At 42.8% G+C, this 12,967-nt stretch overlaps 1 protein-coding gene across 4 annotated transcripts in view; it reads right to left on the reverse strand.

Moving 5' to 3' along the window:
• Positions 1-12,967, reverse strand: part of ATXN1 (ataxin 1) — a 336,877-nt gene that overhangs the window by 182,709 nt on the left and 141,201 nt on the right. For 2 of the 4 annotated variants that reach the window (XM_045551834.1, XM_045551835.1), the window contains exon 4: positions 6,558-6,618. The exons of the other annotated variants lie outside the window; for them this stretch is intronic. The gene's annotated coding sequence lies outside the window, so the exon portion shown is untranslated. The remainder of the gene's footprint in view (positions 1-6,557; positions 6,619-12,967) is intronic. 4 annotated transcript variants of the gene reach the window in all.

Raw genomic sequence — 12,967 nt, forward strand, 5'->3', positions numbered from 1 at the left:
TGGGAGCATCCTGGACAGGCTAACCGTGCCTTAATCAAGCTTCTGAATTTTAAATGAGCATCATGATCTCTGCCTCATTCAGGAAGAACAAGACTGGACAGACAAGATGGAACCAGATAACCCATGACTGTGAGGTCGAGCTGTGTGCTGTGGACAGTGATGTGGCTAAGCCAATATCTGGAAGGCCCAGGCTTTAGTGCAAGCTCATCCATCAATAAGTTGGATTTAATTTGCCCAGGGCCTTATGATCTTCCAATCACCAAGGCTAATTAATGTTACTATGTTGCTGTTTTTATTAATGCTCTTTTAATTTTAGTAAATACTTTGGAGCCACCACCTGATTGTTCCAAGCCGAGGCTTCAGGGGCTGCTGTGTGCATTACTGTTGTAACACTACCAAGAGCAAGTTCATTTCCTTGTTCATTCATTCTTTTACAATACATATTCACTGAGCACCTACTGTGTGCTGGGGGAGAGGACTGGGATGATGTGAGTTACATAAAAGGCTGAATGCCATGCTTAGGACACAGCAGGTGTTAAGTGTCCCTTCCCGGCAAAAGCTTTAAAGCAGTTAATTGCTGGTGCAATTGTCCAGTTTTTCTCTCTTCCCCTGTGATCATGAAGGAGGCCTCTAGATAAAAGGATCAAAGCAGTTGCATCATGTAGTTGTGCACAGAAGACAGTTGTCCTGGAGAGACAGCACATCCACAGCAGTGACCGTATGAGTGAGAAATAAACTTTTGTTTTGCTAAGCCACTGGAGTTTAGGCTTGACTGTTTCTGCAACAAAAGCTTATCCTATCCTGACTAATACAACAGCTTTCATTTTCTCTATCGTCACCATTTGGTCATGAATCACATCTAATAATGTGTTGTGAGAGCGCTCATGTTTACTGCTTTTTATTTTTTTGATTTCCTTAATTTTACCTGCAATCATTCCTTGCCTCTTCAACGAGGCCAGAGCCTCTTGAAGACAATGACCTTGGCTTGTACTTTCAGGGTTCTCCTTTTCACCCTCCATCTCACATTCTTCCTCCTTCCCCCTGCCCACTTCCCTCTAAATTTAGCAGTGAGCCTTGCAAACAAATAGCTGTTTAACTTATAATTGGTGATTTGGTATTTTCCCACTAGCAAACAATTCCCAATATATTATGATCATTATTCATTTCCATTAACCAACACCACCATGCAGGCATGGATAACCAGGAATTAAGCGCAATGCCTACGACAAGACATTAGCGATTCATCTGTGGATTTACTTTACTCATGGCCTCAGGGGTCGATGTCACCCATGGCTGATCATAGGCTGCCTTGGTGGTCATTTCTCACTCACTTATCTGTGCTGATCTCAGTGTCTTGGGACCTATTTAATGATGCAGGTCTGGGCTTCTAAAATGCTCATTCATTCATTTGTTCATTCATACAAATACAGTAGTCAGTCTCTGAGAGGCAGCACAGAATAAAAAGCTAGAGAATCAGCCTAATTCTGTGGGACTGTGGGCCAGTCACTTCACCTCTTTATGTCCCCAGTTTCCTTACCTGTAAAATGAGAGTTAAAAATGTATCACGTAAAGTTGTGAGGATTATAGTATGTAAGATATTTAGAAATTTATGTACTGAGATGCAGCAGTACCTGGCATGTTGTAAGTGCTTAGAATGCTAATATTATCACATACTGAGCACCCACGACATGGCAGATATTAGAGAAACAAGGATGAAAAACAGGTTTCCCAGTTCCTAGGGAATTTACAGCCTAGTGAGGATGAGAGAGATGTACATAAATAAGTGAACTGACGTGTTACAGAGCCAGAGAGAGAGAGAGACAGAGAGAGAGAGAACACAAGTATATATACATATATATATGCACACAAGCACACATATATGCAGGTGCACATACATGCACACACACACGCATGCATACATGATAGCACACACATGCACACATGCAACTACTGGCAACTGATGAGCTACAAAGCAAGAAGGTGCCCCTTGCAGCTGGAAGAAGGGACGCCAGGAAAGGCTCCTTAGAGACCGTGATGGCTGAACTGGGTCTTATGATGGAATAGGGCCTGGCCAGGCAAGACAGAGTAATTAAAGAGTATGAGCAGAGGCATCAAACAACATTTACTCATTCAATAAACATTGAGCAAAGGCCTCCTGTGTGCTTGGCACAGTTTTAAATCCTAGGATACAAGCAGTCAATGAGACTGACATGGTTTCTGCATTCACTGAGCTAACATTCTGATATAGGAGGCTAACCATCGGTGACAAATAGAGACACCCTAGAGCCAGGAAGAAAACATGACAAGTAAGAAGGCTTGAGTGTGCTGAGGGGTGGTCGGCCTGGCAGGGTGCAGAGGACAGAGACACAGGCAGCAGGAGGGAAACACCAATCCCCACTTCCTCCTTTCCATGGGGAGCATTTCCCCCAAGCCCTCCTGACCTCTCGCTCTGCCCTTCTCTTCCCCAAGAAAGTGTGTAACCTGGCTGGGATCTAAACCCCACGTGGCCCATGCCTCTCCCTTAGTAGAGTTAATCTATAAAAAGTTTGAGTATAAGTTAGGTGGGACTTTGGTCTCTTTCTTCCTTCTCCATATAGACAGTGGTCCACAGACTCAAAACCTTCCTGCAGGTGGACTGTTACCAGACTTAGGCTGGGGGACAGGCAGGTGGCAGCCCTTTCTGGCTCTCACGCTAACTACACCTTCTTAGTGAGCTGTTGTCAGTCACCAGGCACATTCTGGCCTCCCTCTGCCTTCCTACTCTCTCATCTCAGCTCAGAATTTGGGACGGGAAGAGAACTCTTGTAAGATAAAAGTTTTTGTAAGATGAAAACCTTCCCTCCCCCAACAGACCTCAAAACTAAATTAGGAATCACTATCCTAATCTATCAAATCTGCCACCTTAATGAAAAATCATTCAAATCTCTTACTTAATAACTCCAAAGACATTGTTAGACTGAGAAGTCTGGCCCCAAAGGCAGATTCAATAGACAGTGAATACGGGGTGGGGGGGGTGTTGGGTGGGGAAAAGGATTATTTCAGTGACAATATAAAACCCTGGGGTACACATTCATTGGCAGCAGCCACTAAGAGGAAGATGAGGAAATGTGAACTCTTTAGCTATTCTTACTTTGTGACTTTATAGCTACATTAAAAAAACATACCAGAAAAAGAATTTCTTGGATTTATCTTTCCTTTGAAAAACTGAAAAATATTTTCAATATATTTACACACACACTTGCCTCACAACTTCCTTGGGAGAAAGAATGAGATACAATGAATGAACAAATATTGAAGTCATGGTTACTATCCATGGAGCTCAGATGAACATTAGAGAAATGTTTTAAAAAAATGAAGAAGATACATGGTTGCTAACCTTGAAGGGCTTAGCCTCTACCTGGAAAGATTGCTCAGGCCCCCAAAGCAACATGTATCAAAAAAGGAATACAGGAGAAGTGTCAAGTGGATGGCAAAGATTTTTTTTTAAATGCTTCAGGAGTTCAGGGGGGAAAAAAGCATCTGTTGAAATCAAGAGTGCTTACAACGGTTTCGGGGAGGATTTTATAGATGAGAAAACATTAGAGACATGATTCAGCCCTGACCGTGCATCAGTAGAGAAACTGCAATTAGAAACTGCACCTCTGGTAGGAGCTCCCAGAAGATAAGAAATGGGTGTCGTATTTCTTCGGTGAGCCCTACCGTGCTGGCATTGCAGCTACACCGGTCGGTGTCTCCTCATTCTGCAGCATCGTAAACGAGCACGCCGTTTGCCTGGATTGCACACGGCTCCACGTTGCTGCCCACATTCCAGCCAGGAGCAGTGACCGTGATGTGCAGGAAGTGCTCTCTCCGCTGAGCCATTCTGACAGAGTCGCCAGGCTGCAGGGAGGATGGAAGGCGCGGACGCTCCAGCTACTTTCCACTGCTAAGGCAGGAGGCGCTGCCAACCCTGCGGGCCCATTCGGAGGCCTGCAGAATGTCTCTACAGGCACTGCCTTCTTCTGCATCAAGTTCCAAGCTCCACAGGGACAGGAGGCAAGTGCTAACAGCAGGGATAGACAGCGACAATTACGAAGTCCACTTTCTCTGTACTGTAAAGGCCCCAGGAAGGGAGGGGCAGGAGAGGACAAGGCGCAAAATAAAAGAAGGTATCAGGACTGCGCTCATCCTGCCCAGGATACACTGGCTGTCACAGTCAGTCTCTGCTTTCTGGCTGCACAGTCATGTTGCCACGGAACCAATATATGCCATTGCCACCTGGCCGCTAGCAAATAAAACCCTTGTGCTGGCAAGAGCATCTCCCTAGGTCTCCCTTAAAGAGATACCGTGGATGGTGAGCGCTGCTGGAGCTGAGAACAGCAGGGGCACTGTTGCCAGGACGCAGCCCCGCCGCATGCTGAGAAACAGAACCCAGCGACCCACGTATTACAAGGTGCATGTGGGGACCAGTCCCTGAGCTGCTTTTTAGGAAAAAATACTCATGGCTCGAGTCTGTGTTTAGTTGCCTTTCATTTGGTAAAAGCAAATGGCTTTTAATATTTTGGATAATAATTCGATGCCTCCTGAGTGTCAATGTCAAACCTCATGACCCTGGCAGGAAACCAAAGTAGCCACAAGTGGTCTACGTGGGTCTAGGGCATCCTTCTTTCATCCTTTCACCACTGCTTGTCTCCGACCCTGCTCTACCAGTTTCCTCTTCACCAAAAGAATAGCACCATGTAGGCACAAAGTTCGGCAGTTATCCACTTTCCTAAGGCCCCTTAAGAGTCCTCTACTTTTAGACTAACTAAGCTCTTGATTCTACAGAGACCTCTAGATGCCCCAGCGAGCGACAGAGCTTGGTGTCTCACATTGTATTGTGGTGTGCTCTGGGGATAACCTTCTGGGCTTTTCTTGAGTAAGACAGGGAAATGGAAGCCTTTGACTTCACACTTCTACTGAATGCACATTGAAGCAGACCCAGTCTCTAGGGACAGAAGAGGTCAACATTAGGTAATAAGCAGTGAATCAGCAATCCACGTTCTACACTCCATTCAGTACACTGGTCGAAACCGGACTGTTTCTCTATCTGGATAAGGAGAAATACCAGGTTGCATATTAATGACTCCTATTAGGGCAGAAGAGTAGCCCCCATTTGTTAAGAAAAAGTGACTAAGTTGACAAGTGGGACAAAATAATAAACACAGGCTCTTCATGCTACCCATGGACCAATCCCTAGGTGAGATGCAATGTTTTGGAAATAAGTGCACTTAGCTTGCCCACCTAAATGAACATGATTCAGAGCCAGATCCAGCGCAGGACTTCTCAAAAGAACCGCAGGTAAGTCCACCTCCCCGGACTCCAACAGAGAATGAGGTTCTTCCCTTCCTGGTACTAACCAGGACCAACCCTGCTTTGCTTCCGAGATTGGACGAGATTGGACATGTTCAGGGTGGTACGGCTGTAGATGAGAATGAGGTTCTTAACTTCTCTCCATCTTACCGCACGATAGCGCTCTTATGTAAAGACCAACGGACTTAAAAAAAAAAAGAATAAAGTTTCTCTGAAAGTCTCTATGACTATAGGCCAAATGTGCACTGCGCTGCAAGAACCCCGTTACCCATTACTCTGCACGTGCAGAATGCCCGGAGCGGGGGCGTGCAGGTCTGCAGCTGGCCGGCACATGCCTGCAGGTGCACTGCGACTTCTAGCTGCAAAGCAGGTGTACCACCTAGTCTCATGGTGTTGCAAATGCAGTGGTTTGGAAAGGGCGCAAAGGAAAATATACCCCCTCGGACGAGGTCCACAACAGAAACGTTCTGAGCACAGCCACTGCCAAACCCCCTAGGAATGGCCAAGTAGGATTCCTAGAAAGTCAAAACAGCTGAGCAGCATCACGCTCGACCTTTGCCTTGGGGGGGATTGTTGTCATTAGCTTACCAGTGCTACATTAAATCGAACTACCTGTGACTTTCTATCTTCATAAAGAAGATGGATGTGGATTCAAAAAAAAAAAAAAACCCTTTGTGCAGGGCAAAGGCCATGCAGCTAGGAGTCATAATCCCAGGTCTGCCAACTCTTTTTGAAGCCCCCACAAGGCGGCATGAAGCCCTCCGGGCCTCAGCTGCCTCATCTATACATGGGTCCTTTGCCAGACAAGCTCTGGGTCCCATCTAGCACTCACATCCTATTATTCTTTGTCACTGTATTCATGAGACAGTGCAGCCAAGTGACGAATTCGGACGGTTTCCCCTTGCCCACAGCTGTATTTTTGTGCACCAGTCACTGAGGGAAAGAAACTTCCTCTCTCATCCTCTCCGCAAGCCGGACAAGGTTATACCAGTGATGGTAACAACGGGTGAGATGCAAAACATGTGCAAAAAGAAACGGCAGAAAACGAGAGAATCATCCTCTGAAGAACCCAGTAACAGAGAGAGTCGAAGAATAGAAAAACATGTTGGTTCCAAGCAGGAGGAAACTTCTAGAGAATGCATCAAACACTTTTTCTTGGAGTGTCACAGTAATTGGATGAAATTTTGATGTGTAAAAATATATGGTGGATTCAAAGGATCACTCACCCTATGGGAACAGCAGGTTGGTTTCTTTTCACCAAGAAAATGGTCTAATTTCTTTGGAAAACTGCAAGAGAAAAACAGATTTAGAAAAAAATGAAGTCCCTTCTCTAAATCAGAGCAGGTTTTCAGGCCTAGAGATGATGATAAGTTTCACACCTAGAACTCTGGCCCTTATTAAGTGCACCATAAATGTCTGAAGAATGCTGGCTGTGTGACGATTTGGCTGACTATATGAAGTTTAAAAACAGAGCTTTGAACAATCAATATGCAGAAAACAGTCAAATGTATGATTCACTAATCATGAGACGCGTGATCCTTACGACAAGGAGTGTATAGTGCAGTGCCTGGGAAGTAATTTTTTAGGCAGGTCTTTTAAAATGTCATGTCCTGCATGCCGACCATGGGGCTGACTGCAGAAGTCTTAATAAATACTCAGAGTGAGCCATCACTGCACTTGCTCTTTCCCGAAATGGTGCGCCCACAGCTCCACTTGCTCCCCACGGCGAGTGTTAGGCTCACGTGGGAATGTGGACTTGGCAGAGGGGCACCGGAGGCCACGTATCAGGCCAAATGAGTGATGCCGTGAGGAAGCCACAGGGTCTGAGATACCGATTGGCCAAACAAAGTGTGGGAAAGGACCGACAAGACGCGAAAGGACACAGGAAGTCTCAAAGACAAAGGGAGATAACGGGAGTGATGCAACAGACACTTTAATCTGCACCTCACAAGCAACTATACTCAAGATCCAATTAAAAAAAAAATTTCCAGAGACTATTTTAAAGAGGCTTTTGCAGGTTTAGGAGGGGACATGAGGCAAAGGTAGTCCAACTCCCGAGGTGCCGATGGCGAGTTTCACATGATCCTGGGGCCTTTGGGATTCACTCTGCGAGCTGCAAGCAGCCCAGTGCCTTCGTGCCCTTCTCCTAAGAGGTCCAATGTGCAGCCACCAGCCAGGGTGGAGTCTCCGTGCAATGTCGCACGACCCTGGAGGCAGGTTCCTAGACCCAGTTTCTCCGAATCAGAAAGGCTCGCCTCAAAGTCCCAGAGAGAAGCCCACAAGTGCTCAGGGGACACTTTCTATGCTGTCAGACTGTCCTAGTTCTAGGTGACGGCTAAGAAGATGATGTGATTCTGGCCACCAGGTTGTGTTCTAATTGAAAAGACTACCAGAAAGCAATGCAGGCAGTGAAAAATGGTACCTGCTGGCAAAAATCTCTGAGCACCTTTTTTCTTTTGAGAGCATCACTTTATAATCCACTCATACACATTGACCTTTTCATCCTAACGACAGACGTCTGCAGTAAGAATTATAAAGACCACAAAATATGATTTCAGAGTCAGACCCAAGTCTGAGCCTCCGCTCAGTCACATCCTAGCTGTGCGATTCCCGTTACTTAAACTTGCTGAACCCTATTCTCATTTGCATAATGGCAATAATAATATCTACTCCATATAACGTCTCAAGCTCCTACTGCAGCGCTTAGCATGCAGGAGAGACTTAACAAAAAGAAAAAGCCTTATCACCATTTGGCACAACACATTTATATATCTGTAACAATAGAGGAGACACAGGAGAGACTTTTATAACTTTATAATTTATCAGAATAAGAGTACCTGTACCGTATTCTCTTTTTGCCCTCCCTCCCAAAATTGGATGAGAATGAGAACAAAATAAAACTATTTACTATACAATAATTAGATAATGTAGCTAGGAGGAAAAAAACCCAAATAATACAAATCAGGAAAAGTCCCACTAATAACCATTATTAATATTCTGGTTTCTATAATTCCAGACTTTCTCTTATGCCCAAGCATACAGAGCATATTATACACATCCTTGTAAATTTATATGCTCACATACCATTTGTTTGTAACATACTATGACAGTATTCATGTCATATTGCTGCCAGATAATTTTGAATATTAAAAATTAATGAATATCAATTAATTAACTTGAATATTAAAAACCTCTCTTAACACCAATAATCCATCTACATCATCATTTTTAGAACTGGAAGGATATTGCTTTGAAAGAATGAACCAATAAATATCTATTTGTTGAATTTACAGAATCTACCAAAGTCTCCCACATTCGTGAGAAATGACTACACATTGGGGTAGCATGTGATTCTTTTTCTTCTGCATTTTCATCAAGATTGGGAAAGGCAGATTGTATAAATATAAAAAGTCTTAACAGCAAAAAATTGTTTTGGCTTGAGTGGGTGTAGTTTAGAAGAATACAAACTAACATATCCACCACAAGGAATAAAAAATCACAAATTACAATATTCAGTGGGTATCCAATATATTGAAAAGGGAAAAAATTTTAAAGACTAGGGATAGTGGTGACTAGGGGTGCTGATTTCAAGTATGAAATCTTAACTCTGAAGTCAAACAGGTATCCTTGTTTTCAGCCCAATCACAGTGGAGTGAGTTAATGATACAGAGAAAATTATAGACTCATGAGTGATCCTAGATATGAAATCACATGATTTGAAGTTGAAAACGTAGAAAAAATAGTCAGGATTTACCATATTTACAAGGTATCAAAAGTTGGAATGTTTGTGCAGTGTCAATATTTCTAATCTAATTTCCTTCACAAAGAATGGCTGGTTTGGTAAAACAGATGTGATATGGGGTTTGCAGAGCCATATGACACATCCTTGCCCTCAATTAAGAAAACTGTGCCATACCTCCAACAGTGACTGGCAACAGTCCAGCAAAATTCCACTTTTGAGGGCAGGCTGGGGTAGTGAGCGTATCCTCACCATGGCCGGAGCGTGGAGATCATTCCTCCTCCAGCTATGAATGCAGCTAACCTTTTCTAAGTACCCAACAGTGCTCCATCTAGCAGGCAGGAGGGGGGCCTGGCAGGAAGCAGACGAGAGAAAGACAGGGCATACCGCGGCAGCACAGAAACGCCAAATCAGGCGCTGCGTGGAAAATCCTGGAGAGACCAAAAGTGGAGAAACACAGAGTCTGATTTGTGAAGCCAGAGTTCATATCCAACAGCAGGTGACCGTCCCTTCGCATGCTACTTTGCAACAACTCTTCCCTAAATGTTTCATCCCTGGCCCAGCTTATGCAATTTTTAGAGGCAGTGACAAACTGTGATAGGGGTCGTGTTCTCAGAAGAAACTTCTGTTCCATTTTGACCACGTGAAAGAGAATCGACGTTAGGAAATAAGAACACAGACCTTAATTTTAGCACCAGAAAGAATCAGACGGAGAGAGAGCATCTCCTTGACCATTCACACTAGCGACTTAATATATCATGGAATACGAACTGAGCTACTTTCAACAGATCTCTTTTGACGGTACAACTAAGGACCTGTGAGAAGTCTCTAGATCTAATAATGATTTCTTATAGGGGCAGTTTTTGTTTTGCCCAACTCTCTTGTGGTCACTGCTTTCTCCGAGCAAGCACCAGATGGTCAGGTTGCAATGCATGCCATATAATGTCTCTTTTAAGTTGTCAAGAGTAAATTGTATATATTAGTAAATTTGCTTTCAAAGGGATCTTCATATCCTTTGAGGATATACATGGGATGGCCCACAACACATCCTGTATTTCAGACCTTAGCCATGAGAACTTGTGGCTTACAATCTCACATCCTCATCCAATTGTGTGTTTCTGATAAATATGACCTGACCAGGAAAACCATTGATAACTACATGTTCCAAAGTTACATTTTTGGACTACTGACTTTTTTTTTCTAATTTCAAAATATTAAGGGGGTACAAATGTTTTTGTTACATGGATACACTGTAAATCGCCAAAGTCAGGATTGTGTTCATGGTACCCAATAGGTGAGTTTTTATTCCACACCTCCGCTCCCACCCTCCCCTCGTCTTTAGTTTCCAATTTCCTTTACATCTCTTTGTGCCCATGTGTACCGATCCTTTAGCTCTCACTTATTAGTGAGAACACGTGGTGTCTGTTTTTCCATCCCTGAGATACTTCACTTAGGATAATGGTCTCCAGTTCCATTCAAGTTGCTGTGAAAGACATTGTTTCATACCTTTTCTAAAATTTCATCTTGCCATTGTATTGTATCACCCTGAGTAAGCCTTTCATTCCTTAATATTAGCGACTATCATTTATTGAGTGGCTAACTTGTGAGGCAAATTTTTATCTATCATCTCTAATCCTGACAAAAATCTCTGTGAAATAGATTCCATCAGCTCCACTGTCTAGATGAGAAAAACAAGGCTCAAGAAAAGTAACCTATCCAAGGTCACTTAACCAGTAAGTGACAAAGCTCTAGGCTTGTCTAGGATTCATGGCCAAAGAGAAGAGATGAGCTCCCTGGCAACAAGCATGTGGGTTTTTATATTAAAGTCCCAAAACATAAGCATTCTGTCAAACACAAATAATAAGCACTTCCTTTCGCTAAATAAGCAGATATTTCTTTTCCAGGTTATTTTGGGGAGGTAGCAAGGGGAATGCTGGAACAAACGTTATCCATGGCATTCAGTGGAGAGTTGTGTGTTAGCCACACAACAGGTGCCAGGCAAGCGTTCTTCAGGCAGAACAGCAGGACCAAAGTGCTGACAGTTGCAACGACACAAAATGTAGCCTTGGCAAGTCAGTCTAACAATTACTTTGCATCATTCTGATTATGAGCCACAAGCATGCAATCAACAGCATAGAGACGATCTTAAATGATCTCCATCAGCATTTTACTTTAGTTATCAAAGCGTGGCAGATTGAACACACTCTCATCTGACCTAAGCGCCATGTTAATAACTCAAACACACAGAATGCACAGGAATAATAATGGCTCGCAAGCACTGGCCTTGCTGGGGACCATTGGTTATAACAGATGCATTTTATTTTGTCTAACTTTTTCACTTGTTACTTCAGAGTAGACGAATATTATCTACATGTTTCTCATCTGATACATTTATCACAGTCTAACTCAATGTAAATTGAATTAAGATTTAAGTAAGTTTACAAATTCCCCCAAACCTACTATTGTGAGATGTACATGTCTCTACAAGGAGCACTTTCCACGTTCCATGGTCAATTTTTTGTGGGTACTTATCTCCCCCACTGAATCATGACCCAGCTCTGATAGCACGGATCTTATATAATTTATCTCTGTATAGCAGACATTCAAAATAGGCAAAAATGAATGAATTCTCCTGAGGTCATAAATAAAAAGGCATGCTTACTGAGTCCATGAATGGCCCAAGTTGGTGGAGTCACTAGCATTTCAAGGGGCAATATCTGAATTCTAAAACTTGTCTTAAATTGAAAAGATGATTGTAAATACCATGAAATTCAGTAGAGATCTGTTCTTAGGGAAGAAAAACATGTAACTACAAAAATAAGGAAACAATGCTTTCATATCAATGGAAGAAAATCATTTTCAAAAGGACTCTCACCAGAGTTCTATTTTCAACTTTAGAGGTTAAAACTTAAGGGGGAAATTGTATTTTGGGAGTGATTTTCAAGGAAAGTAATTATAATCACTACAGGTTATGGAACCAGATCTAGAAGTGAAACACTAGTATTACAGAGGAAAAAAGAGGTCAGCTTTTCTTCTTAAAAAGAAAAGGAAAAAGGCTGCAAAGTTTTCAGTGTGCCTGCACTATTACATCCAATCCCCACCACGTCACTCACAAATTTCAATTGCGGCAACATAATTCTATGAAAAGGGATAAGGGCTCCATTTTTTCTTTAGATAAATATCATATCTGCAGCAAAGGGTGACCCCTCTCACCAGATTTATCCGTTGTTGGAATCCTATTTGGATTGTACAAAATGACTATCCCACAATTTTATGTAAGAAAACATCTACAGGTAGGTGTCAATTTGGCTTTATGATTTCCTGAGTGTCTGTGTTCGTGGGTGTGTATGAAAGTGTGTGTGTGTGTGTGTGTGTGTGTGTGTGTGTGTGTGTAGAATTTCCAATTATCCCAAAAGGTGTTATATAATTTTTTAAAGTCAATGTTTAATACTCTTCAATTGCCAAAACCCACTATATAAACTCTTTAAAGACAGTATTCATATACCTTAACAATTCTTCTAGCAGCTAGTTTAAGTGTATTGTACATACGATCAAGGGGTTGAACAGAAGGTGTAACAAAATCAGCAAACTAAGGGTATCTCAAAATTCCAAAATTGGCAATCCCTGCCTTAGCAAAGCTGTACCTCTGACTCAGAGGCAGGGGAAGAGAAGTGGGATGCTATTTGTAGGGTGAAAGGCAGCAAGTCATCTGTGCTCTACACTTCGGGGCATGTCCCTCTCTTGTAACTCCTCTCACTGCAGCTAAAGATCAAGCTGCTTCACCAAAGTTTAGTATAAATAGGAGTTATCACAGGGGAGGGGCAGAAGTTGGATTCAGAGACTTTGTACTAAGTATTTATCTTACTCAGTAAATACTTAAAAGCAACAATATCTATA

Source organism: Lemur catta, chromosome 5, assembly GCF_020740605.2.
Source record: "Lemur catta isolate mLemCat1 chromosome 5, mLemCat1.pri, whole genome shotgun sequence".
Classification (NCBI taxonomy): Eukaryota; Metazoa; Chordata; class Mammalia; order Primates; family Lemuridae; genus Lemur; species Lemur catta.